A 27,101-nucleotide genomic window follows, 5' to 3' on the forward strand; every position below is an offset into this window, starting at 1 on the left:
AAATTGATTTAAATTTTGTTCCCTAGATGTCAGTAGTGATATTTTCATAGAACTTATCTAACTCAACAATATGAAGCAGGAAGGTTAGTTTTTCGGCAAATAATATTGGATGGCTGAAGTTTTAGTGGTTTGGTTTAGTGGTGCTACCGTATTTTTTTAAGAAGAATTTTATTCCAAGATCCTCGTACGCTAAAATATCGGTCTTTTAGGATATTTTTCAAGCAACAAAAATCTTCCTTAAAACAATACAACCGAAATGTTATAGACAACGGTTTAAATGCTCTACTTGCTGTTCAACGCTAAGGTTTACAGTTAGAGCAATCTGAGTACCAGTAAATGCTAAAGTAATAACAAATAATGTCACTGTTAACAAAACATGTTGAATTAGTCTTTTGAGTTATTAAAAGCTTCCATGAGTTGATGTTTCTTAACTCGATATCGAAAACATTAATTTACTGGGATTGTGTGAAAAGTTATTTCTATGAATAATCAAAATGGATCAAAGGATGCAAAATCACTTGCTCACCATTTTTGTATTTGTATATTTATCGTGTGGCAGGTACGATGATACTCTATGCCCAGAGAAGTAAAGGAAATTTCCATTACGAAAAGATCCTGGGCCTACCGGGAATCGAACCCAGATACCTTCAGCATGGCTTTGCTTTATAGCCGCGAACTCTAACCACTCGGCGAAGGAAGGCTCCATCAAAAAATCTCGTAAATAAAATATAAGGCTTTGAGTGAAAACAGCATTTAAAACAAATTTGTGAACCAACTCATGCATTGTGGCTGATGAGCTGCGTAAGCTACAAATCAAGCGTGAAAAATCTCGAACATAAAATATGAGAATTTAAAATTTTCGCCACGATGTGAACATCTTTGTCGCAGACAAACTGGAGCCACCCAACATTGATCTGCTTGTTAACTTTTGATACATAAAATTGAAGATAATTTGTTACTAACACCACCTATCGGATAAATTCCCAGTTAGGTTTGTTGCTGCCAGATAGCCCTAGATCTGCTGAACAACTTTGCCGAAGACATCAACCCACTAGCTCATCAACATTTTAAGATATAGATGATTGAATAAAATGTTACTAGCGCCACCTAGTGGATAAATTCTCAACTAGTTTTGCTATTGCAGATAGCCCTCAGTCTACTTAACAACTTTGCCGAAGACACCAACCTTCTAGCTCATCAGAATCTTGAGCTCTAGAAGGTTGAAGAAAAATTGTAACTAGCGCCACCTAGCGGATAAATTCCCAATTAAGATTGTTACTGCCAGATAGCTCTGGGTCTGCTGAACAACTTTGCCGAAGACACAAACCTTCTAGCTCATCAGGATCTTGAGCTATTGAAGATTGAAGAAAAATTGTAACTATCGCCACCTAGCGGATAAATTCCCAATTAAGATTGTTACTGCCAGATAGCTCTTTGTCTGCTGAACAACTTTGCCGAAGACACAAACCTTCTAGGTCATCTGGGTTTTGAGATATCCGTTGAATGGACGATATGGCCAATTTTGGTACCCCAAGACAATCCGGAATAACTCCGGAACCACGTGGACCATATTCCCAAGTTTCCTGGACCATAAACTAGAAGAGTTTTTCGGGAAGTTCTGAAAATTTCAGCAAAATCCATAGAGAAACAAAGAAGTTATGCACATTTTAGTGTGTTTTTTTCATGTGAAAAGTATGTTGGCTGGATGAAGGTTAGAGTAAAGTGGGGCAAAAGTTCGAGTGGGGCAAGAGTTTCTTTTTAAGATTTCTAGCTCAAATCAAATCAAAACTTAGAAATGTCATGGTGGTTCGAATGCTATTCAAGTAAGATACTTTCACTCCAAATATCATAAAAATCTATTGAGATTTGGAAAAGTTATGGCAATTTATTGTTTTTGGACGTAAATATTGTAATATTTGGTCAAACTTTCGATACATGGAACCAAATGAAGATAAAATCTTTTCCAATATTTTATGTAAGGGCGTTTCTGGGCCTATTATAAGGATGCTTTGACGTGTATTGGTTTTTCCATAAATAGTTAGAATCAATTTTTGGCCCATAGCGTGGCAAAAGTTCGAATCTGCGGGGCAAAAGTTCGACCCATGTATAAACCTACGGATTTTTTTTCAAATTTCTTGAAATCTACATATTATCTTCGAATTTATCCAAATTTGCCTGATCGTGCGAAAAATGTCACAAAAATTTTATATTTTTACTTAGTTTTGCGAAAAACAGCTATTTTTTGGGTGTATTACAATTAACCCTGTTTTGGGCAATTTTTGATTAAAATTTAGTGTGTATTTTTCGGCAAACATAAGTTTACGGCTGGTATAAAGTATGCCTGGCATAAAAGTATTGATATTTTGTGTTTTAGCCAACGAACTTTTGCCCCACATTAGATTCGAACTTTTGCCCCACCGGTGGGGCAAAAGTTCGTTTAAGACAATCAATTTTGAAACTGTTATAGCTAAAAATGGGTAAATATTTTGACACAAGTTTGATCAGCAAAGTTATAGCCAATATGTTGAAGGTTTGCTGTATGGTATTTGTTTTGTTTCATCTGCTATTATTTTCCTGGAAACTTTGATTATACCACTAAGGTCGAACTTTTGCCCCACCTTACTCTAATACATGTTTCATGTAAAGCGACACATACTTTGTTGTGCTTGGAGGCCCATCGTCAGCAGATAGACAAAGTTTGGGGAGCAATTTTTGCTAAGTTATTGCGATCTCATACGATGCTTACTGGATTGATATGTGATCTGTCAGTCAACACAGATTGTTGTTTATGAATCGTATTGGGGATTTATATACAACTTGTATTGACATTGAGAACGCTTAATATGGCATCTTGTGCAATTCTGATTTTGGACGCATGAATATGTGATTTTGGATGCACATTCTTATACGATACGTGGTTCACTGGGGTGTAACTTCATTCAAATGCTCAGAAACAAAAAGCTACACACATGGTTACCAATTACTTTTATGGCGAGATCATAAATTATGCGAGATATCTTGTATTGCTATCTGGTCTCGGCTATACCAAACAATACATCAAAGCTTTTTTATGTGTAAAACAATATTTAAATAACCAAGTTCTTATTTAAATTTTATAATAAAAACTGAAAAATAGAAAAAGAAATATAATTTTTATACAAAAAGACTTATGTACTTAGTTGCAAATAACACCTTATGTCATGGGCCTTCCTTAGCCGAGTGGTTAGAGTCCGCGGCTACAAAGCAAAGTCATGCTGAAGGTGTATGGGTTCGAGTCCCGGTCGGTCCAGGATCTTTTCGTAATGGAAATTTCCTTGACTTCCCTGGGCAAAAAGAATACTCGTACCTGACACACGATATACGATCGCGAAAATTGCAGCTTTAGAAAGCTCTCAGTTTTCTGTGGAAGGGCTCATAAGAACACTAAGCTGAGAAGCAGGCTCTGTCCTAATGAGGACGTAATGCCAAAAAGAAGAAGTCATTGTGAGTATTTTAAGTCCAACATAGGGTTTTTCATGAAAAATAATAAAATTGATAACCATAATGATCCGTAGACCGAAACGGTTGTTAGATCAGAATGTCCGAAAGGATGAAACGGTCATCATTCTGAAAGGTTGATGAACCACATAAGTCAAATCGATTGTCTTTAAAAGGTTAGTAAGACACAATTTGTTGAAAATTTTTACAAGTCAAAAGGTCAAACATAATAAGTAATAACAACTATATAACTAGTGGTCTTGACAAACTCCGTCATGCCATCAAGTAGGCTGTTGTCAAACGGAATGTAATCCCACATAAAAAATACACATTAGTCTTCTTCCATTATGCTGATCCTTCCGGAGACTTGCGCAAACTTTTTCCTCGCACTATCACGTTGCATCCCTTGCCGAGAGCAACTGTAAAAAACTAACGTCAATCGGTTCATCCGTTCTCAAGCCATTTCATGACATACAAACACCACTCCATTTTTATTTATATAGAAAAAGAATAGTTTGGTAGGACAACTTAAAATCTGAGTATTGAAATTGAACAGATACAATGACAATAATTATGAAAAAACACGCAAGAACTACTACAGAGGAACTACTGAAAAATCAATGGAAAATGAAATTTTTAATTGTAGAAGTGCCTGCAAATGTCTTCAGTAGGTGTTCAAATATTTTCCGCAATCTGCTCTAGATCGCTAGGGATAATTTCCAAATGTCCTTATGCTGTCTGGATAAATGTGACAGGAAGGAGGAGCATCTTAACATTCGATGCTTTGATTACACTTGATTATTTTAAATACAATTTACACCGTCTTCAGCCATGGGCTGCACAGACTGAACATAACTAGAAGTCTTCCGTTATAAGTTAAACAATAACTTTTAAATATGCGAGTTCTACTCATACAGTCAGTGACAAATCGAATGTCGCACTCATACAGTAGTAATCGAATGCTGTTTTCCCAAACAAAATGTCCAAGTTTGGGGATCAGTATTTCAGCTTTTGGTGGTACGATAACATCGTTTTGACGCCAAGGATAAAAAAAAACGGTGAGATCTTTTTTTATGATGGATTGTATCATTTCATTATATTTCCAATATTTTATGCATTGTGGGTTGCGTGGGACCCGATTGAAGCGAGATGGATAAGAAGAGTGAAACTGTCACCTTTCTGTTGCTAACATTTCGTAGAAAAAGGGCCATCTATTGGCTCTTTCCTTCAAACAAGGGTTAATTGTACGATTATTTGTGTGAACTTACTTCTGGAAGGAGATTCTTTTTCATGAATGTATAAAATTTATATTATTGGGCAAATTGTTTTGAAAGAACAGGCCATTGCTACCGGTGGATACCTTGCCACAATAGATGGCAGTTTATATCATCAACATCATCAGTATCTCAGCTTCTGTTGGTCCCAAGTGGCTAAAATTTGGATGACGAACTACAAATTACCTTTAATTCTATCTGCAGCGAATTCATTGCATTCCAGTCATTTTTCAAAGAGTTTCAGAGGGTTGTTTAAACACAAAAGTAAGTAATCGAGAGATTTTTTATTTAATTACACAACTTTAAGTTTCAAGTGGTTGGTGTGTTCTGAAAGTTTGTGTTACATCCGAAAGTGAACAACTTTGCCGTATAAACTATCCTACTATAACTTACCGTTTTTATTTAAATTAAAAAAAAACTATTTGGTTTCTTACTTTCGTGTTTGAACAACCCTCTGACACTTTTTTAGAAAATGTCTGAAATTTGACAAAAACAAAACTTCAGGTTATTTGTAGTTCGTCTTCCAAATTTCAACCAATTCGGATCACCAGAACCTGAGATGCAAATCCTCAAACTTGGGCATTTTGTATGGCAAAACTGCATTTTGTAACTAACTTTCTTCACTTACTGTAAGTACGTTCCACATTATCTTTTTGAGCTCGCAATGTTCATCTATATTTTCATTTCGGTTTGTTTTCACTATATTCTAACTCAAAATTTTAGGTTTCAGTAACTGATAATCAATTGAAAATATTTTTAATTTGTAGCCAAAATCGGCAAGATAGAGATGTATAGAGTAATAACCTTGATTTCTTTAGTATTTTGGAATTATTTTGATGACAACACGAATTTATTCGGAAATTTTCATTGCATTCATTCAGGAATTCCACAAAAAATAATCTCGATATTGCTTCGTGAATACCACTTATAATATCTGCAAGGGTTAATTCACAAATGAGTCCAGAAATTCTCCTCCTTGTTCAGCAATTATTCTTTGAACGTTTTTTAGAAACTAACATGAGAGTTTCTGCACCAATTCCTGTAAGGTTTCTTCCAAAATCAGGAGAATTAAAAAAAAAAACAAATTAGACGTGGTAAAGAACTACTTAGGCACCTCCAGGATTTACTTTGTCATGGGGTGCTTTCATTAGCCGAATCGTCTGGAGTTTTGCAATAATAAGCACTTCAGTAAGATGTATGTTGTGGCTAATTATGATGTCAGTTGCTTTTGAAAACCCCTAATGCCGAAGTGAACAGCATGAGCATAGATGACCGTACAATTCGTAGTTGGCACTCCGTGATTGACCAGAGCAATTGAAGTTGCACAGAGATTTAAAGAATGGGGCTTGGGATTAGCTTACCATCCTCAATGTGCACAAATCAAGAGCTCAAAATTTGAAAGTCAATAACGGCGCTGGCCACGTCCTTACAATCACCGGGGGAAGGGAAGGAATGTTAGTTAGACAACCATTGTTACTAGGAACCGAAGAATCTTCTGCATCTCCACAGTTGTCATGTGTAGGATATTGGGTTAGTGGGATAAGGTAAAGATCTGGGAGTCACCTTTGATTCACGCCTAAACGGATTCGCGATATTATTCGATAATCGTATTGTACGCCAAACAAGTGTTCATCGCTCGCCCTCGTAGGAGCAAGCGATACGATCAAAAGATCAAACACTACTAACACGATCCGCGGCACTATACCACCGTGCTACGCGAGCGACGCGCAGCACGACTGATCCCGCTCACAACACCCGCCCCCGCTGAAGCAAGTGACGCGAGCAAAACGAATCAAAACTCCCTATTGATCAACTGATCGTAATTTTTCTGGAACTTGTTCCACGATGAAGCATTATCTAGGGCTTTATACTTAACTAGCAATGTCATGAAGCATTATTTTATTCAAGAGGAATATCGAAGTGAGTAGCCGTGCTATGTAAGCGAAATATTCGAAAATGTTTAAAAACTTGTTGTTCCCTGAATTAAAAAAGTGGGAAATATCGATTCTCTATTTGAAGAAAAAAATTTGAAAAACTGCACACCAGGAGGAGTAGAAATCCATTACTATGATCTTGACCCTTGAAAGGCGTGAACGACTTTGTTGCATTCGTTTGCGCATATATTTTGGCTCAATGGACTAATTCTCAATATTTCAAAGATTTTGTGCAGGGGATTAGATGCACCTTCAAAAAAAAAAACCACAAGGATTTAGATACCGATGGCCAATTCGGCCCCTCATATTTCACCAGTGTTTCTTGGTAGAATTTTAATGTATTAGTAATTATATGAAAGTATTTGAAAATAGTATGTATTAAGTCTTGCGATCTAATGTGGAACATTGACACACAATAATTAGACATGTTCAGATATATAAAAACGGAACTCTCACTATGCGATTCCGCAGCACCAATCCAATTCTAATGTTGATTTTCATGCTGTGACATATAAAATCACTTGTATCCGACAAAAGTTGAGCATTGGAAGCACATCTGGAATCGCATACTGATAGTCCCTCTATATCTGATAACGCCAAATGGTCAAGTATTTAAAGTGGGTCAAAAATGTTACACACATGATCGCAAAATTAAATACATCTATATTCATATACTTTTACATAGGTCCATTGCAAATACATTGAAATTTTACCAAGAATCATTGGTGGAAAAGGAGATGTACACAACATTTCCGGCCATGTATCCGGATCCAAATCTTTGTGGATGCATATGAAGGTGCTACTAATACCCTACACAAAACCGTTAAGGTTTTGAGAATTGCTCTATTAAGTCAAAAGATATGAACAAAAAAGTGCAACAAATTCGTCCATGTCTTCTAAGGGTTAATGGATATCAGGGTAGCCTAAAATTATCATTAGGGTGACCCAAATGGAAATTCACTATTTAAAAAAACCACAAATCATACAATGGCTATCGAAACAATTATAGAAATGATTAAATTTTCATCCAATGATGGTTTTAATCAAATTACATGTATTATATTTGAAAGTACGACAAAATATGATTTCAATACTATATCATTTCAAAACATGATCAGGTCTCTTAATCTTCGCTGAACCTCACAGAGCATACGACAGATCGCAACCGCTTGCCATGCACAAAGACATTTCCAGCGGTCAATAGCGCCTGCCTGATAAATTATAGCACATGCTCATTGTTTGAAGGGGTCTAGTAATTTCCTGAGCTCACGAAGCGCAAAAAGCAACTCTTTGGCTTGCAAAATCTCAGCGCCCCTGTTGCTGCTGCAGTCGTACTTATATATCTCTTCAATGCTTTCGCGCTTGTGTGCCACGATAAAGTTTCGGCTGAGCGGAGCGAACGCTTCAGGCGGTTCCGGTTCAGTCCAAACAATAACAATAACATCAACGGCAGCATCCACTTAGCTATCGAATTCCACTAAAACAGGCTGAGCCGCTTTCTTCGCCGTTTCGCGCAGTTGACCAAGGTGTGCGAACCTAAACCTAAACTACCAATGTAAGAAGCGGCCGTCTCTTTGTGTGTGTTGGATTAAATGAAAGGAATGTGCCGAGTTCGCGAAAAAAAAGTTCATTCGAAAACTAGGACGTTTATCAACAGCACCACACATGTGTGTAAGAAAGACGAACCAACATGAACATCAATGGATGAACCTACACAGCAAAATACTTAAAACGTGGCATCATTAAGCCCACCAGCACCAGCGCAGTAAATGTTCCCTTGATTCGCGCTTTGGTGTGCAACTTATCCAGCTACGACGACCGAAGACTGGCAAGTGAAGTTGGCATTGCGTTGTATAGTAGATATCAACGCGCCGTGACCAGCAATGATCGCAGAGCGGCAAAAGAAACGGAGAAAAAAAGAGCACTTCATCCATCCCATCGCCCATCGCACAGTGGTACCGCCGAGAGACCAGAAATAAAAAATAAATTGTCTACATATTTCGGTATTTATTAGGGAGATTTTCAGTCCATGGTTGGTTTATTTCTACTAAAATTGCCTTATTTTTCATTACCAGGCCCCAAAGGTATGCCTTCCGAGTAGTTAGAGTCCGCGGCTACAAAGCAAAGCCATGCTGAAGGTGTCTGGGTTCGATTCCCGGTCGGTCCAGGATCTTTTCGTAATGGAAATTTCCTTGACTTCTCTGAGCATAGAGTATCATCGTACCTGTCACACGAGATACGAATACGAAAAATGGTAACTTTGGCAAAGAAAGCTCTCAGTTAACAACTATGGAAGGGAGCATTGAACACTAAGCTGAGAATTAGATTTCAACTCAATAATCACGTGGTCATCTTTTGCAAAGCGCACCTATTTCGGAAGTATTAGATGCCCATCCAAACACATTACTATCCATACATCTAGCGCTCCCTGTAGTGAACAGGGAATCGTGATTTCGATTCTCACTGAGAAGAAGTGTAACTTTTTCGCAAATTTCACATCAATTTGTCCAATTAATCAAATTGCAAAGTACAAAAAAATCTGAAATTCACTCTACAGTAGCCAAACAAAGCCAATCACAGTCAGCGAAGCCAGTGAAACTCACGCCCATCGCTCTGCCGTTATACGCATAATTGTCCCATGTTACTTTTTGTGCTTTTTTTCTTTTTGTCATCACAGTTTATTTTTACGTATAGTTATAGAAAACACGTACCAAAAATTAACTTTGTTCGGAAACTCAATGAAAAGCAAGCCAAGTCAATTTGTCCCATTGTTGAATTTCCACGCATAACTGTCCCATTACTGTATTTCTACGCATAACTGTCACACTACACAATTCGCTGCGCTGATCTCGAACAAAATATTCAGTTGTCAGTTATGAATAAGCTTGTGTTTGGGAAAATCGTTTTGAACATCTTCTTACGTTGGCTTTACATCTCATGTGGAACACAACCTGTTTTATGTGTTTCTATTATCGGAATGCATTCACCATTCATGCAATTCTGACGTTAAATTTTTATTTAAATTTTCAATATCAAAATATTATTTCACACCCGTTTTTCAATGAACTTCAGTTGAATTTTCAGAGTCAATCACAAAATTCTTCTAGTTTTGGAACTGCGATCAACGATTAGAAATTCACCGTAATTTTGGATTCATCATGGGGAGTACTGAAATAACCCCCCTTGAAGAATCAGTAACCACTTTAATTTTGAGTCCATGGCTTCATGATTTAGCAAACCAAGTCCAAATAAAAATAGTTAGACCGTTTTTGGATGACTTGGCCACATGCTGGGTTGTTCCGAATACCTGTTCACTAGTGGAAGTGGCCATTATATTGACCACTTATCTGGAACCTGGCTTGCGACATATCAATTTTCATGAATTTGCAAATCAAGTCTGCAGGTGGTTCAAATGCATTTGAATGACTTGACCACATGTCAGATTGTTCCGAATTCCCGGTTCCCTGGGGGAAATGGTCTCTTAACTGTCGGTTCTAAAACCTTGCTGGCAACATCAAACTTCATAAATTCCCAAATCAAGGCTAAAGAAGGGTACAACAAAGGTTCTTGGATGACTTGATATCATGCCAGGTTGTTGAGTATATCCTGTTCCCCAGAGAAAGTGGCCATTATATTGGCGATCATGAGATAGGTTGCGACATATCAAACTCGATGCATCAAATATCATGATTTTGCAAACAAAGTCCAAATCAGTGGCGACTCGTCACCTCACTTTCTACCTGTTCTACGACTCTAAAAATGACTATTTCGACAATTTTAAATTATAAATCGAAAAGTTAATTATTGAAATCGTCCTTTCTAACAAATCTCTACTCATTACATGCAAATTTGTTGCTGAAATTCAAGAATTTCTATTCGTGGAACAGGTAGATTTGAGGTTAGGGAATCGCCACTGGTCCAAAGAAATGTCAGATTGTGTGAAGATTTGTGTCGTGAATTTTGAGTTAAATATTTACTCCGCAGAATAACCTTGAATTCGCAGACGAGTTTCTGTCAAACCTGCAGCTGGAAGAGTCGATATAGGAATTTATTCAGTGCTGGGAATGGTAATAGTAGTAGGCTTGAATTTCGCGAAAATCACGTGGCTCTCTCACTACAGTAGTTTAAAATCGTGAATCTTATCAAGTAGCCTATATTGGGTACATGAATTTCTCTAAATCAGTAGTGTCATAGAACGCTCTAAATGCGGGAAATGCAGCGGGAAATAGAACATTTTTCTACAGTAATTTTGGGTTGCCCTTAGCAACGGGTGTTTTGCAATTTTCAGGGCTTTTTGCCTACAGCAGCGATGGGCGTGAGTTTCACTGGCTTCGCTGACTGTGATTGGCTTTGTTTGACTACTGTAGAGTGAATTTCAGATTTTTTCCCATCCCTGAATTTATTACATCTTATAAACTCTCCAACTTACTCATCCACTCTTTTTTCCACTAACTTATACATTTTCTCATTATCATATATACAGAAAACTTTGCCTTCCATCTCAAACTATATAATCGTATTTCTTCACTTCCCCACACGTGGCTCCGTTAGGTACATGTCACTTGAGCCGCCAATAGGTGCCTTAACGTAGTCTTGAGGATATGCGTCCTCTACATTCGGTACAATCTATACTTAAGAGCGGTCATCTACAGCAGTACGCTTAGCACATAATGTGTCACTACTATCAGTGGGACTGTTATGCGTAAAAATTAAAAAAAAAACGTATTTCTAGGCATAACAGTCCCACTTTGAATTTCGTAGCTAAATTTACTTTATTCCCTTAATACAAACTGTTAACTCTAATAAACACGCTATTCTTTACACTATTGCAAAGATTTTAATTTAATTTACCACACACCTGGTTAATACGAGGCCTAAATGTGTTAAAATCTTTAAACGCGTTTTTCTCGATTGAATATTTTGGAACATGGGACAATTATGCGTATAACGGCAGCGCTGCTATAGGCAAAAAGCCTTGAAAATAGCAAAACACCCATTGCTAAGGGCAACCCAAAATTACTGTAGAAAAATGTTCTATTTCCGCTGTATTTCCCGCATTTCGAGCCTTCAATGACACTAAAGATTTAGAAAATTCATTCACCAAACATAGGCTACTTGATGAGATTCACTTTTTTGAACTACTGTACTGGGAAGAGCCACGTGATTTTCGCGAAATTCAAGCCTACTACTATTACCATTCCCACCACTGGTCAAAACATAATTGATTTGTCAATTTCTGATGGTATTTTTGAAAAACTTCTGAATAAGATGATTTATGAACGCTTTACAGAACAAACAGGTCCACTGTGCATCGTTGACGTCTGGTATTTACGCGCACTATGACTGAAGACTAACTCTTTGCGTGTGGAATACCCAGTATACAAATGAGCTAGCCAAAACAGTTACGTGGCAAAACCGTCGAACGGAATTATAGTAGCATCTACTAAGGGGGTTACTGATTATTTGCAATCATTGCTAGAAATACATTTCTGCGTGTATTTACTCAATGAAACTCCCTGTTGATAATGTTCAATTCGCTATTCCTCTAGATTTTCAATCAACTACTTATTGTAGATTTAAAGTTGAAGTAAACCACTACATGTTAGATCAGTGATGGGGAAATCCAATTGTGTATCACTGTCATTCACAATAAATTGAACAACTTCAATTGTAATAAAATTTTATTCATCGTCGCCAGTCGACTTGATAATGTCGTCTCACTCTGTTCCTTTAATCTTACATTCAACTGGCTCAAATTAGATTGTACAACATCCAGCTCCACAAACACGATCGCAATTATGAATGATCACCAACACAGCGGTGCTGGATGAATTTTACCACATTTTTTAAAAGACAAACATCGCACACCTACAACCTATCTAGTCGTGAACACACACGAATGCGAATTCTTGGGATGAAATTTGGTGACTAAAGATGTAAAACACTGTGCCCTACTAGATCCATTTGAATTAATGAGACATCCAATTGGAGCTCCAAACAACCATTCACAAAACTCGGCTCGACCTTGCAGTGGAGCATACTGAGCCCATACAATGTATGCTGTATGACAAGTTTTTCGATCTTTGACAAAGTTACACGTCAACTTTTCGCTTTTCTTGTGCTACACTCGAATTCAGTCGTATAGGCTGGTTCACCAAACTTCTCGATTGATTATCGCGGCACGCACATCAAACAATTTTTCTTCTGTATTATCAGCGCAACCACATATCTCGTATTAGTATCGCAATTTAGAAAAAAAGAACAACAGTTTTGAAATAACATTTAATCCACGCGCGACATCTCAGTAGGCGAACACCACAAACACTTTGCGTAAAAAAATACAAGCTAAACTCAAGGCACACTGTGGTTGCGGAATTCTTCCCTTTCTTTTTTCGTCATCACTAGTGCTCCTCGTTGGCACTCTCTCTTCAGTGCAGTGCAACCTCCCAAACCCCACCCACTTCAGCTATGCTAAGGGAGATCCATGAAAACTCATTTTTTTCGGTCTCGGATTTCTCACGGTTTTATTTTTCTTTGCAGTACCACCGAGTCCACTAAGCCATGTACGATTCGTAGTCATTGCGCTGCATTAACATCTTCGCCGTTCGTCGTACCGTCAATCGCACTGGATTAATGAAACTCCAGCATTTCCCGTCGCTTTTTCGAATCGCTAAGACGACTTCTTCAACAATCACTGGGTTGCTCTTTCTCTTTCGCACTCGCAGTCGCAGATCATGGCCCTCTATGCTGGTTGAACCACTCCGCGATACGACGACGACGAATGACTTATAATTTCGATCAATTAAGACTGTACCCCACGACGACCCGGATGGCCAAGTCTCTTCTCTTTCCACCGAGACAACCAGTCAGTGAGCGCAGGAACCACGTCTTAAGTCGCTGGATCACATTCACTAGCGACTATTTCTCGGAGTGCACGCAAAGATTGCTTAGATGGGTTGCTTTGGTGGAAAGAAGAGAGAGCGATCGTAGTCGAACATGAAGATGCATGGAGACCAAATACCAGCGCAGTAAAATCACACAAGAAGTGAAAAGACTAAACTATTTCACATTTTTCAATTTCTCTCACACGCTGACTCTACCTAATTTTTCTTCACTGTTTCACCGATTATCTGTTTAATGATTGAAACGCCGTGAACTCTGAGGTTATTAAAGGAAGTTTTCCAATAAACAAACACTGAACAACGTTATTTCGACAGACTCAGTAGGATTGGGAAACCTACAATTTCATTTGATGTGATCAAATGGAAACAGCCAGCAGGAACTATGATTGATGTACCGATTATTCCGACACTGCCAACGAACAACCTTTTTCCGCTCGAAAAATGCACTTTCTTTTCGACCGAGTCCGACACAATATAGTTATGATACAAGTAACTTTGACGAAATTAAAGTTTTTCAAAAAAACAGATCAAAATCGGGATCAAACGAACAAACCGGACAAACGATCGTGAGGAGCGAGTTCACATATAATACAGCATAGTTGTATGAAAGTCAAAATAGCACTGATCTCTTGCGCTGGTATTCAAATCCATTCTACACCGAGTCGAACCTTTAATATTAACTCATTTCATTGTCTTCGCCACAACTCGCACTACTACAGCGTCGATTGCGTGGCGTTCATTTTACCTCCCATTCATCAGTTCATTGATTCATTCTTGTCTGTACCAGCGATCGTGATTGTAGTTAAACTGTTATAACCAGCTGCGTGAAGGTAGGTGTACTGCGCTTACATATGTTGATCGGCTGGTTGATCCAAATTCCAAACACTTTCAGTCGCGGAAGCGGCTCAAGAAATTACCATCGCCTCCGTGGGCCAATCAGTCGATAGACTTTTGAAGAGATAGAGAGAGTGATCGACTCTTCTTTTTTGGTGTCAACAGAAACATCGTCTTCAATTAAGAGTGACTTGAGCTGTTTGATGCCTTAAAGATTTCCAGCATGCTTTAATACTTGATCCCCGGGAAGTCTTGATTCTATCGAGTTTTCTCAGAATCTAAGACTGTTTTATTCTAAGTTATTATATGCAATCCTTTGTCAATACGAACAAAGTTAGGGTTAGCAAAGCATCAGTTCATGCAACGAATGTACTCTAGAAGTAGTTTATTTGTAATAGATTCTACAAAAATTAACAAATATCATTTTATATAACATTATTCTATCAAATAGTCTTATTTTACTATATGTACATTCTATCAAATAGTCTTTCATTTTCAAGCCATTGACATTTCAATAATTACACGATCACCATGTATGCAATTCCATAAATTTCATTAGGAAAGTTCTATTTCTTTAAAATTCCGATAAACCTGGAAATAGAATGTATTATAAAACTATAACATCGCTTGGCTTCAGCAGTGCATATTAGCCTGGGACACGGTTATATGAAAAATTTAGATTCTCGCTCCAGTCCACTTTTTGAATTGCATTTAGGTCCCATAACAACTGTGCAAAATTTCAGCTTTTTTTCACTAGTGTCAGATTTTGTCGAGGTCTTCGGCAATATTCTAAATCGTACAAATACCTATCGAGGTCTGTGTTCAGAATATTTATAGAGGATAATGGGTGACCTCTGGCAATTTTTCTTTGTAAAAGTAAGTTTTCCCACAGTAAATCCCATTATCTACAGTATTGGACAAAACATTTGCAACTTTTTCGATTTTCCATACAAAATGACCAACTTTGGTAAGCTAGATCTCAGTTATTTATGAACCGATTCGAATGAAATTTTCACAGAACATCAGATATAACTTGAATTTTAACATATATTTTTGAGTATTTTTTCCAATCACGAGTTTAAAAGTAACAACGGTTTAACTAAAGTGTAATTTTTGACGAAAAATTCAAAACTATTTATCTTAAAATCTGATAGCCTTACAAAAAAACTGTCTTCAGCAAACTTGTTCATCTCATTAAAATCTACAACTTTGCTGAAGATACCATGAAGCTATTCCTTCAATATGTTTAGTAATGTCATTTATAAAAAATCGTCAAAAAATTCACTTTAGTCAAATCGTTACTGCTCTTAAACTTGTGATTGGAAAAATCATTCAAAAATATATGTTAAAATTCAAGTTATGTCTGATGTTTTGCCAAAATTTCATTCAAATCGGTCCATAAATAACTGAGATATAGCTTTCCAAAGTTGGTCATTTTGTATGGAAAATCGAAAAAGTTGCAAATGTTTTGTCCAATACTGTATGTGTAAAGATAATACAATATGAGTTCTAAAGAATTTATTGCACTTTTTAATCATATAAGCTCAAAAATAGTCAACATCTTTAACTATTTGCTTGTTCGGAATTTACTATTAAAAATGAGTTCAGAGCTACTGAAAATAAATGAAGGTTTAGTACTTGTGATGTATAAACTTGAAATGGTATCAAAAATAATTAGTTTTTAATGTTTTTTAGATCAAAACTGTACTCTTCATACGAAGGCCGAATGCATGTAGATAACGTAGTTAAGCATTTTTTAGTTCGAAATGTACTGATACAAGCATATAAATGAAATGCAAATCCATTTGTGTTGATCTAGTGAAAGCTTAAATTAATATTGGCAGGACTTCATTTAAATATCTCGTTCATATTCGTCTATTTTCTCTTCCATTGACGGTATTTTATGGTAAAGAACGAACGTTTCTGTAATTATTAACGATATGAATAAATAAAATAGGCGTGTTAAACATCTACAAATTTCTTTTTCACGCCAAGGATGATTAATTATTCATGAATGTATTACAAAATGGTCGACTGCAATTGAATTAGAATCTCAAGAAGTTGAAAAAATCTGTTTTCTAGGTAAAATTAAGGAATATTTCAAAACACATTCATTAGAGAAAATCAAAAAATACCTCCACCAAAGTTTCTTAAATACACTTCAAGATATGCCTATTCAGGTAGCTGGAAAAGTTTTTGATTTCACTTGCGTCATTTTGAAATGTTACGCTTGGAAAAGTGGATGAAAAACCTACAAATTGCTTATATCTATTCATAGGAAACTTTTAGAGGCATGACGTCTTCAGAGAAAATGTGTATTTTGCTCATATCTAAAACTCTTCAGAACATAGTAGGCCTGGAAAATTGATATTTTCGTTAGTATTGAGGAAAAAATTCTAAATTAATTCTATAGTGGCTTATATCTTCCAAACTATTAGATATACAAAACAATGATTTTCTGAATGTTTTCATATTTCTAATAATCTTCAACATTGTGAAACATTGGCGAATTTCGAAAGCTATGAAATTTGGCGCTTAGGGCACTTTTGCATATAACGCGCCTTGACCAAACAAACAAATGTCCGCAAGACACCAAAACGCTATCTCTTATATTTTTCAAGTTGTTAATTTATTCCACTTAATTTTGTTCCGTGGACCAATGTGCAATGATAACACAGCGTAACAATAATTTTGCATGTTACAATAATCAAATTATGTGTTTCTAGTGAATTTGAGTTTGTTGAATGAAACGAAATTTAAGGTATGATTCATCAAACATTTTGGTGATCCAATCCTCCAAGCACGCAACATAGGACTTCAACTTTTATGAATAATTGGGTTTGAAACGCACATTAAAATTGCTTGCAAACTCCATACAAAATTATTTGTTTCTCTGATATGGCAAAATGCAATAGTTTTATAAATTATCAACACATAACTTTTAAGCAACGCAATACTTAATTTATTTATTGGAAATAAGCAATAATATGAACTTTGTTGGTAAGTATTGTTGAACACATTAAGTTTGAATTCTGTGTTAAAAATCAAGCGAATAAATCGCCTTACAGGCGGGTAAACTTGCATCGTCAAATTCTGCATTTCCAATAGCCAATATAACACCGTGAACTGATAGTTTTAGAATTACGACAACAAAATGTGTTTTCCCTTGGCTACGTACCACAAAAAACGAGATCAAATTTGTCTAATTGAAAAAGTGATATTTTCCACAATATTTTAATTAATCTCATGTCTTGAAACAGATGCATTTCATTGAGGTTTGAGTAAAATTATATTATATCACATTTTTCCGAATATTTTGTGATCAAAAGGGATCAAGTGATGCCAAATATCATACAATGCTATGTATGAAAAGTCATTCGAAAAACAATGTTTTGGACGCTTCAACATATTTTTGAGCCGTTTCGCAATGTATCACCTTGCAAAATATGTTTACCCAAAATATAATTTCCTGACAGTGTTATGATCTCAATTAGGAAACGAGATCAAGTCTACACAATGTCCGTTACTGAAAAAAAAACATCATATGGTAGGCTCGACTATTTGCAATAGATGCTTATCAGAGAGGTATATCTGATAAGCTAGAAGATTACTGCGAATTAAGAAAACAAACATTCAACAAGACATGCGCCAACATTAAAACACAACAACGTTTCTCGGAAAAACAGCAAAAAGAGAGATTGTGTTTTGAGATGAATAGCGCAAAATGATTTATATCATCAAAAATATGTAGGTTCTAACATTTGAAGGGGGTTAGAAGCAAAGGGGGGGGGGCTTCCTTAGCCGAGTGGTTAGAGTCCGCGGCTACAAAGCAAAGCCATGCTGAAGGTGTCTGGGTTCGATTCCCGGTCGATCCAGGATCTTTTCGTAATGGAAATTTCCTTGACTTCCCTGGGCATAAAGTGTCATCGTACCGGCCACACGATATATGAATGCGAAAATGGCAACTTTGGCATAGAAAGCTCTCAGTTAATAACTGTGGAAGTGCTCATAAGAATACTAAGCTGAGAAGGGCTCTGTCCCAGTTAGGACGTTAATGCCAAGAAGAAGAAAAAGAAGAAGCAAAGGGGAGTAGGTAACAAGAACCTAGTTTTTAGAAAATTTCGATTTCATACTTTAGACCGGCAGTGTACAATAGACAGATGCGAATTTCACGACATTTGAAATCTAAATGGAAATTACTATGGAAAAGATCAACCTTTTTGGTTCAGACCTCTATCTCTTCATTAGCATATTTTGTGGAAAAGTTCACAAACTCCTCAAAAAAGAAATCATCAGAAGCTACAACTTTGCCGAAGACCAAAGATTCATTCAAAAATTCTTTAAGAAACTTCTTTAAAGTGCTAACACTAATTTTCTCAGAAGCTCCTCACTTTAAGCATGCCTCCGGAAATTCTATCAGATATATTATTTCGATGATTTTTACACGAATTTTCCCAAGATTTTCTTTGAAAACTTCTTCCACATAAAAGAATCCGACAAGTAATATTTTGACATATGTCCTTCTCTGGGTCTTCAAAGACATTCCTGATGGGTTCAAATGATAAAATCAAATTTTAAACCCAACCTTTGAGGATATAACTGAGAAGGAACTTATGAACATACTCCTGGATTATTTTTCTGAAAAACTATTTAATGAAAAAGCCTTAGACACAAATAAAACAAAAAAAAAACCAATCACTGAAGGATTTCTGTAGAAATACTTAACAACTATTAGAAAAAAATCCTGATTTAATTACAGTCAAACCTCCATGAGTCGATATTGAAGGGGCCATCGACTCATGGAAATATTGAGTCATGGGACAGCTTTTCTTTGAAAAGCTGTTTGAAGGGACCATCATAGTAACCATGATTTTCCGTTTTTAGTACACAGTTTAAAATAATGAAGGTTACACGTCATGTAAACTTCATTTATGCGATGTAAACATGACGTCATGTAGATTTAAGTCTGAAATCATGTAAAAATGTGTTATATGTCATGTAATCACACAGAATCCTGCTGGGTTACATGACATATAATTGAAGTTTACATGACATATCATGTAATAATCTATGACATTTGGTCGAATGACATTTAGTCGAATGACGTTTGGTCGAACGGACATTTCGTCGAATGGACATTTGGTCGAAAATGTTTAGTTGCAACAGAAAGCATATAATATTTGGTCCAACCGACATTGTGTTTAAAGGATAGTGTTCGTATCTAAAAAATCAGAGGGGGTTGTGTACAAGACACGACCGCATGACGTTAACTACGCCAAGTGATTTTCTACATATGATTTTTTGTCGATTGTCATAATTGCAGCCTTCCTATAGTTCGAAATCTAACATCATATCATGACGGTCGCAACATTTTAGATTTTCAATTGACACCCAGTATATTGTCGTAAGACGTAGTTAACGTCAAAAGAAGAATGCGCAAAGAATCAGAAATCGGTCTGCTTTTGTAGTGCACTTGCCAACCCAAAAGAATCGTGGGTTTTGGTTGCGTAAGAAAGGGGTCGACATTTTCCCAATTTTCGATAGTCTATCGTCAAAAATCAAAAGTTTTCTTCATTTGAGTAAAATGTTGTATGAATTTCCGACCAATTGGTGGGAAAATATCGAAAACCTACCGATAAATGGCTGAGTTAATAGTATTCAAAATCATATATAATTATGTGACGGTCGCATTATTTTAGATTTTCAATTGACACCCAGTATATTGCCGTAAGACGTAGTTAACGTCAAAAGTATGGAAACAAAGTTTTACAATTAGTCTGACTACCGTCAAGATTAGCATTTCGCGATTATACAAGAGTGACTGAATAATTGAAAATATATCAGCCATTTCACCATCAATCTATATGTGATTAGCAAACTTTTGGTAATCAATTTGATGGACGCTCTTCCAATATATTGATCAACCTCTTACGTTTCGACGTTTCATACTTTTTCGTTCAGGTATGTTCTGCGATTCGAGATGAGCTAAGCGTAAATGGAAATAAGCCAACTTTTGTCACCTTAGTCAACTCGTCTTCCCTTACCCGATACAAAGAAGCTTCTACTGCAAGCTCTTTTTTTTCTTTTTTTTTTCCTTTTTTTATTGAGGGATTTTCTACCGTAGGCAGGTTCATCCCCAGTCTGATAAGCAGGACGAGTAAGAAGGACTCGCCTGAAAAAACTACAAAGTATTTTCAATTAATTTTAGGCTCTTAACACAGTTATTACTTAATCGTGGGACATTTAAAAAGACAATAGCCACATATTAAAAGATTGCATCACAACAATTAAGGGTAGTCACGGGACTACCAAAACATGAATTGAAATAAAAGTTCAGAACGGACGATATCCGAGGTGTTTGAAAATCACGAAGTAAAATAAAGCAAGGTTTGCCGCAAAACACTGACTCAAGATGTCAAGGAAAACTAAATTTTAAAGTACAGTCCGGCTTCTTTGATGAAAGATATTATCGATGCAGTCGAGGTTGGGTCGTCTCCGAGAGCGTCTCGGATGCTGCCTGAAATCCTGTTCAGCTGCCTGGAATTTTCGTAAAGCGGGCATACACAGACTATGTGTTCAACTGTGTTGTTTGTTTCGCAGACCTCGCAGATTCGGTGAAAACGTGTCCCTCCAAGATCGTGGGAGACCCTCGCATGGCCGGTTCTCAGCCGGGAGATGACTTTCTGGTCCTTCATTGACTTGGTATCTGTCCAAGCATCGACACTTCTTTTAATTTTCCGCAAGTAGGGCCCTCGCGCGTTAGTCCACTCAGCCTGCCATGCCAGGTGCGTCGTTGATTTTACCCAACGTCGAATATCGGCCAGGGGTACTGTTGTTGTATACCGGCGGCCGGAAAAGCCGGAACCTGCAAGGTGATCGGCTCTACTATTACCGGGAACGCCACAGTGCCCTGGAACCCACATAATAGTAACCCCGGGCGGTGCGTGTCGGATTATCCCCTGAATCCACGGATGGCGGGGAGCTTCCGATTGGAGAGCGAAGAAACAACTTGCTGAGTCGGTGATTATGACGATCGGGCGGGGAGTTGGCTTGGTAGCAGCGTAAAATATAGCCGCTGCTTCCGCGGAAAATATTGAACACTGTTCGGGAAGACCTAAGCTTACTGCGAGCTCGTCATCCGCAATACCTATTCCAACCCCTTGAGTTGAGAGGGAACCATCTGTATAACGCCGCTGATGTGTCGTATAATCGGACCGTAGGAGCTCGGCGACGGATTGTCGCAACCGTGTTGATGAGTCTCCTGCCCTGAAGTTGTCCTTTATTCTGCCGTCGAATTTTAGAGAAGAGTGGCGCCAGTCACGGTCACCATACCAGTGGATCTTGGCGACAGGAGGGAGCGTCACGCCGGCTATGCTGTCAAGCAGGATGTCGGCCTCTTCTAGGAGGCGGGTTCTGTCGTTTCCAGCGGTCCTCTCCGCAAAAGCGGCTGCTTTCGTACAAAGTGTAGCAGTGATCAAGTAGCGGAAGGGAAGTAGGCCAGCCTCGACGCAGGCTGCGTCGGCTGGAGTGGACGGTAGAAGACCCGATACTATTCGTATGTAGCGGTTATAAATGGGAGACAGTGTTTCAATCAATCTGTTCACCGCAAGGAAGGTGGTTTCTAGACCATAAAACAGTCGACTGTCAATGAGAGCGGCGGCGACACGGAACCGGATACCTCGGTTGTTGCTGCGGTGCGGTCTCGAGAGAGATTTCAGTAGGTTCAGGCGGCTACGACAGTTGGCTCTGACTGCTTCACAGTGGGGCTTGAAGGTCAGGCCGCGGTCGAAGATGACTCCAAGGACTTTTGCTGTCTTACGAACAGGTATAGCTTGGTTGTTGATGACGATCGGAGGCCCACTGATCCTGTGCCCGGATGAGCATATGTGGCATCGAATGCTCTTTTGAGCCGACATGGAGAAACCAACGGAGGCAGCCCATTTGGCTACTCGAGAGACGGCTGCTTGGGCTTTTCTGCGTGTAGCTGCAATTGTCGGTCCAGACACTACTATTAGAATATCGTCCGCGTATACAAATATTTGTACTCCAGGAGGGAGATCCTCGAAAACGCCATCCATCATGATCAGGAACAGGGTTACCGATATGACGGATCCCTGCGGAACACCGGTTTCCTCCTTAAAGGATGCAGACTTTGTGTCTCCAATGGCTACCCTGAAGCAACGGTTAGTCAGAAAGTTTCGGATAAAATGCAGGATATGACCGGTAAGGCCCCAGCTAACCAGCTTTTCTAGTACGAAAGGCGTCCAAGTCCGGTTAAAGGCTTTCGAGATGTCCAACGAGATCATCTCGGTGTGATGGTTCTTATGCTTCGCTTTTTGCAAGACCTCGCCAAGGGCCGCAAAGTAGGTATTGGTTCCATACCCCGGCCTGAAGGCGTGTTAACTGCAAGCTCTGTTGTCCACCCGAGGTCATCAAAACTGTCATAAAAGCCAAATATTTGCTTGAAAAATGTTTGAGCTGGAAGTCACAATAAGCCAATTCGCCATAAAAGCTTTCCTTAAAGCATTTTTTTTCCTGCCGTTTTAATTGTGATTTCCACATTTAAAAATCTTACCCACGTACCTGAGCTGCAAAAACCCAAAAATCAAAGAAAGATCCCGAGCATTCTCTCCGAATGCTTCCATCAGATGAGCTGATCTTCATTACGAAGAACGATGATATTTCATAAGAATAATAAATATAGAAAACATTATGTCCACATCGTTGAGCAGTTTTTCAAAGAATGATGATATTTTAAAAGAATAATATATTCACTACAGCAAAGTATTCCAGTCAATGTACAAAAAACTACAAAAAAGTTCATATGAAAAATCATTGAAATCCTGGATTGTGGAATAACTTCAAATTACAAATAAAAAGGTTTCTGAAACTTAAAAATAAGACTACATAAAATGTCCCATGTTTTATTCAACAACAGTTAATGATTCAGATTATTCATAAGCATACGTTACATCAACTTTGCAAAACTTAGAAAACAATAATTCATTTTACTAAATGATCTTTCAATAAACCATTTCAAAATAAGCTTTCAACCAAATTTTCGTTCAACTATTTTTTTTATTGCTTTATTATAGAGGTTTTCAGAGCCTAAGGCTGGTTCACCTCGTTTTTTCGTTCAACTAAACATCATTGACCAAAATAAATATTCTAAAGCCATTCGACCAAATGTCCTTTCGACCAAATGTATTTTCGACCAAATGGCATTCGACCAAACGTCATTCGACCAAATGTCATTCGACGAAATGTCCTAAAGCCATCATGTAAATATCCATGATATTCCACGCTCCAATTATGTGCATTATATGTCTCAGAAATTTACATGTTTCGTTCGAACTGTGTATGGTTCCATGGGTCGATATCGAGTAATGGAACATCGACTGTATTAAGTATTTTTTCGGATTGCAATTCAGGAGTTGTAAAAATTCATTAGAAAATCTCAACTATGCTAGTAAAATAATCTCAATAAAATTAGGTAAAATCTGGAAATCTGATGGAAAATACTTATATTTAACAAATAATCACATAACATAGAGCAAATCCATATCTTGAACTTTTAAATTCCCAATTTTGAAAAACAAAACATACTTAAGGCTTTGATTTTGATTTTCATGATATTCAATTTATCTTATTTTCAAAGCAGAGTGGAGAATTTCATGTTTGGATTGGATTTACTATTTCCTCTAGTTCAATATTTTATTTTCCGCCATACTTACTAGAAGGAATACCGTGTTTTTAACAAAGTAACGTCTACATACCTGTGGAAAAAGAGAAAAAAAATAGTTGAGTTTTTATGTAATGGTGAAATACAAGATAAATTCTTGTAATGTTTATTCTCAATAGTAAAGTTATCCCACGCCATTCAATTGCGGGTTTTATGATATGATTACATGAATGAACTATTGAGAGGACTGTGAAATTTTATCATCGTGTCGCAAATCGGTCCAACACCTCACTAAGAAATAGTTCCAACATGTCGTATTTACTGATCTTGAATTTAAAATATCTTGTCAATACGATGCGAGCATGGAATTATATTACCGAAGGTTTTATCTCGTTAGACTGTCTAAAACATATTCCCACGATTTAGATCGATATAGATAGAGTAAAGTGGGGCAAAAGTTCGAGTGGGGTAAGAGTTTCTTTTTAAGATTTCCAGCTCAATTCAAAACAAATCTTATAAATGTCATGGTGGTTCGAATGCTATTCAAGTAAGAGACTTTCAATCCAAATATCATAAAAATCGATTGAGATTTCGAAAAGTTATGGCTATTTGTTGTTTTTTGACGTGAATATTGTAATTTTTGGTCAAACTTTCGTTCCATGGAACCAATTGAAGATAAAATCTTTTTCAATATTTTATGTCAGGGCGTTTCTAAGCCTATCATAAGGTTGCTTTGAGGTTTATTAGTTTTTGCATAAATGCTTGAAAACAATTTTTGGTTCATTGTGGGGCAAAAGTTCGAATCAGCGGGGCAAAAGTTCGACCCATGTATAAAATCACGGAAAAATTTGCAAATTGCCTAAAATCCACATATTATCTTCAAATTTAGTTAAATTTGTCTGAACGTGTGATAATTGTCACCAAAACTTTACATTTCCACTTAGTTTTGTGAAAAACTGCTATTTTTGAGTATATTACAATTAACCCGGTTTTGGGCAATTTTTTGATGAAAATTTAGTGTGTATTTTTCGTCAAACTTAAGTTTACGGCTTGTGTAAAGTATGCCTGTCATAAAATGATCGATAATTTGTGTTTTAGCCAGTGAACTTTTGCCCCACACTAGATTCGAACTCTTGCCCCACCGGTGGGGCAAAAGTTCGAATAAGACAATCAATTTTGAAACTGTTATAACTAAAAATGGGTAAATATTTTGACACAAGTTTGTTCAGAAAATTATAGCCAATATGTTGAAGGTTCACTGTATGGTATTTGTTTTGTTTTAACTGCTATTGTTTTCCTGGAAACTTTGATTATACCACTAAGGTCGAACTTTTGCCCCACCTTACTCTAAACCAAAACAGCGTTTCAATGAAAAGTGTGTGAAGTTAAAAGTTGAAACTTTGAACAAACAATGTTACACTAAGTATTATAGACCAAATATTTCGAAACCAATTGGAATTAGTTAGTTACTAGTAAACTTTAAGATCAATTCAATGAACATTCTTCTAGTTAATGTTGCATAGTATCCATCTGATTCGGTTGAACCCTAGTTCGACGAAAACCATTGGAGCTCTGAAGAAGCGTGGGAAAGAGAGAGATAATTTTATGCAAGGATGCAAGTAAGAGAAATTATCGTCAGGGTAATTATGTGATAATTTGTAAACCAATGTTTTCTTCATCACTCTAGTTTGCATGATTATTGAGGAAGTCGTGCGTGTATAAATTCGATAACATTTTGTTTTTGACATTCAGTCTATGAGCACTGATTTTGCTCTTACACGTCAATTTTCTCGCGGACTAGTTTCCCGATAGGACCTCTGCCCACTAGAGATTTTCCTTGACCAGTTTCAGTAGCACAGCATCTACCGGAACCCAACCAGTGAGCAACCAGTCTTCGGCACGTAGTGTCACTCCGAGTTCAACTTTAATGGAATGTAGTTTTATGTCTGCTTGTGTGGTTTATACTCTTTCCACAAGATTTTATTATCCGAATGAACAAGCACGCGAACCGAAGATGCTGATGGCATGGACGTCATTGGACACAAGTGTGCGCTGGTGGCTACAGTGCACGCTAAGGAAGTTAAACACACGTTTGGGAATAATTCCCCCTATGAGCGGACAAAAGGAGATCAAGACAATTGAGGTATTTAATGTAAGGTGAAGATTAATCGTAGCCACGTTTAAAATCTTTAAGAACACAAATCAAACGAATCAAGCAGCATTTGGTGACCCATCGATCAAATTGTCAGCGTGAACGAAATTATGATTCTTCAAATTTTTGCTTTGGGAATTTAAAGTGTCGCTTCCTTCTATATCAACCTTAAAAAAATCACTTCTTATGATCGAGTAGCTTTAATTTAGTTCGCATTACGGCCAAGCAGCAGTCAAATTTATTTAGTGTGTATACACCAAGTATTGGAAGACGAAACACACTTCCAGGCATTTATGCTGTTATCCTTTCGTCTTCCATAGCCATAACTAAACAATAATATTTCTAGGTGGTGATTTTTCGCCATTAGACATAGAAGTTCATTTCTCGCGCTAAATGACAATTCATACATGAACAACGCGACTAAAGTTCTTTCTTCATTTATATAAACTGTAGTTCACATTGTTCAAATTATGTGCATCGTAATAAGCAATTTTTCATCATCCATATCATGAATTTTTAGAGGAGTTTTTATCAAAAATTAATTGGTGTTTGTCTGTAGTATTTCGAAACTTTTTTGTTTAAAAACTATTTGTAGGAAAATCTATCCGTCTAAAATTTTGGACGCAAAAAAAATCGTAAAATATCCATACAAGTTTTTTTGAAGTGTGTATGTGGTTTATGCCGATAAGAGTTCCAACATAAAAATGACAAAATATTTCACGAGAAATAGTGAACAGAAGTGTGGGCTAGACTTCCGTTTAAATCCAGAAAACTTTTCGTGATGAACGTTTTCAGGCTGCCAGTCGTCTGAATTTCGCCTATAATTTTGAAGAAACCAAAGGAATG

The 27,101-nt window shown here is 37.2% G+C and overlaps 1 protein-coding gene across 5 annotated transcripts in view; it reads right to left on the reverse strand.

Annotated features, from left to right (window-relative positions):
- LOC5567339 (fibronectin type-III domain-containing protein 3a) overlaps positions 1-27,101 on the reverse strand; it is a 241,878-nt gene that overhangs the window by 93,601 nt on the left and 121,176 nt on the right. Inside the window, exon 1 of one of the 5 annotated variants that reach the window (XM_021848356.1) lies at positions 13,983-14,214. The exons of 1 other annotated variant lie outside the window; for it this stretch is intronic. The gene's annotated coding sequence lies outside the window, so the exon portion shown is untranslated. Of the gene's footprint in view, positions 1-13,785; positions 14,215-27,101 lie in introns of those variants that run through there. 3 more of the 5 variants (XM_021848354.1, XM_021848355.1, XM_021848357.1) reach the window with 3 other exon arrangements.

This window comes from Aedes aegypti, chromosome 2 (assembly GCF_002204515.2).
Source record: "Aedes aegypti strain LVP_AGWG chromosome 2, AaegL5.0 Primary Assembly, whole genome shotgun sequence".
In the NCBI taxonomy this organism is placed as follows: Eukaryota; Metazoa; Arthropoda; class Insecta; order Diptera; family Culicidae; genus Aedes; species Aedes aegypti.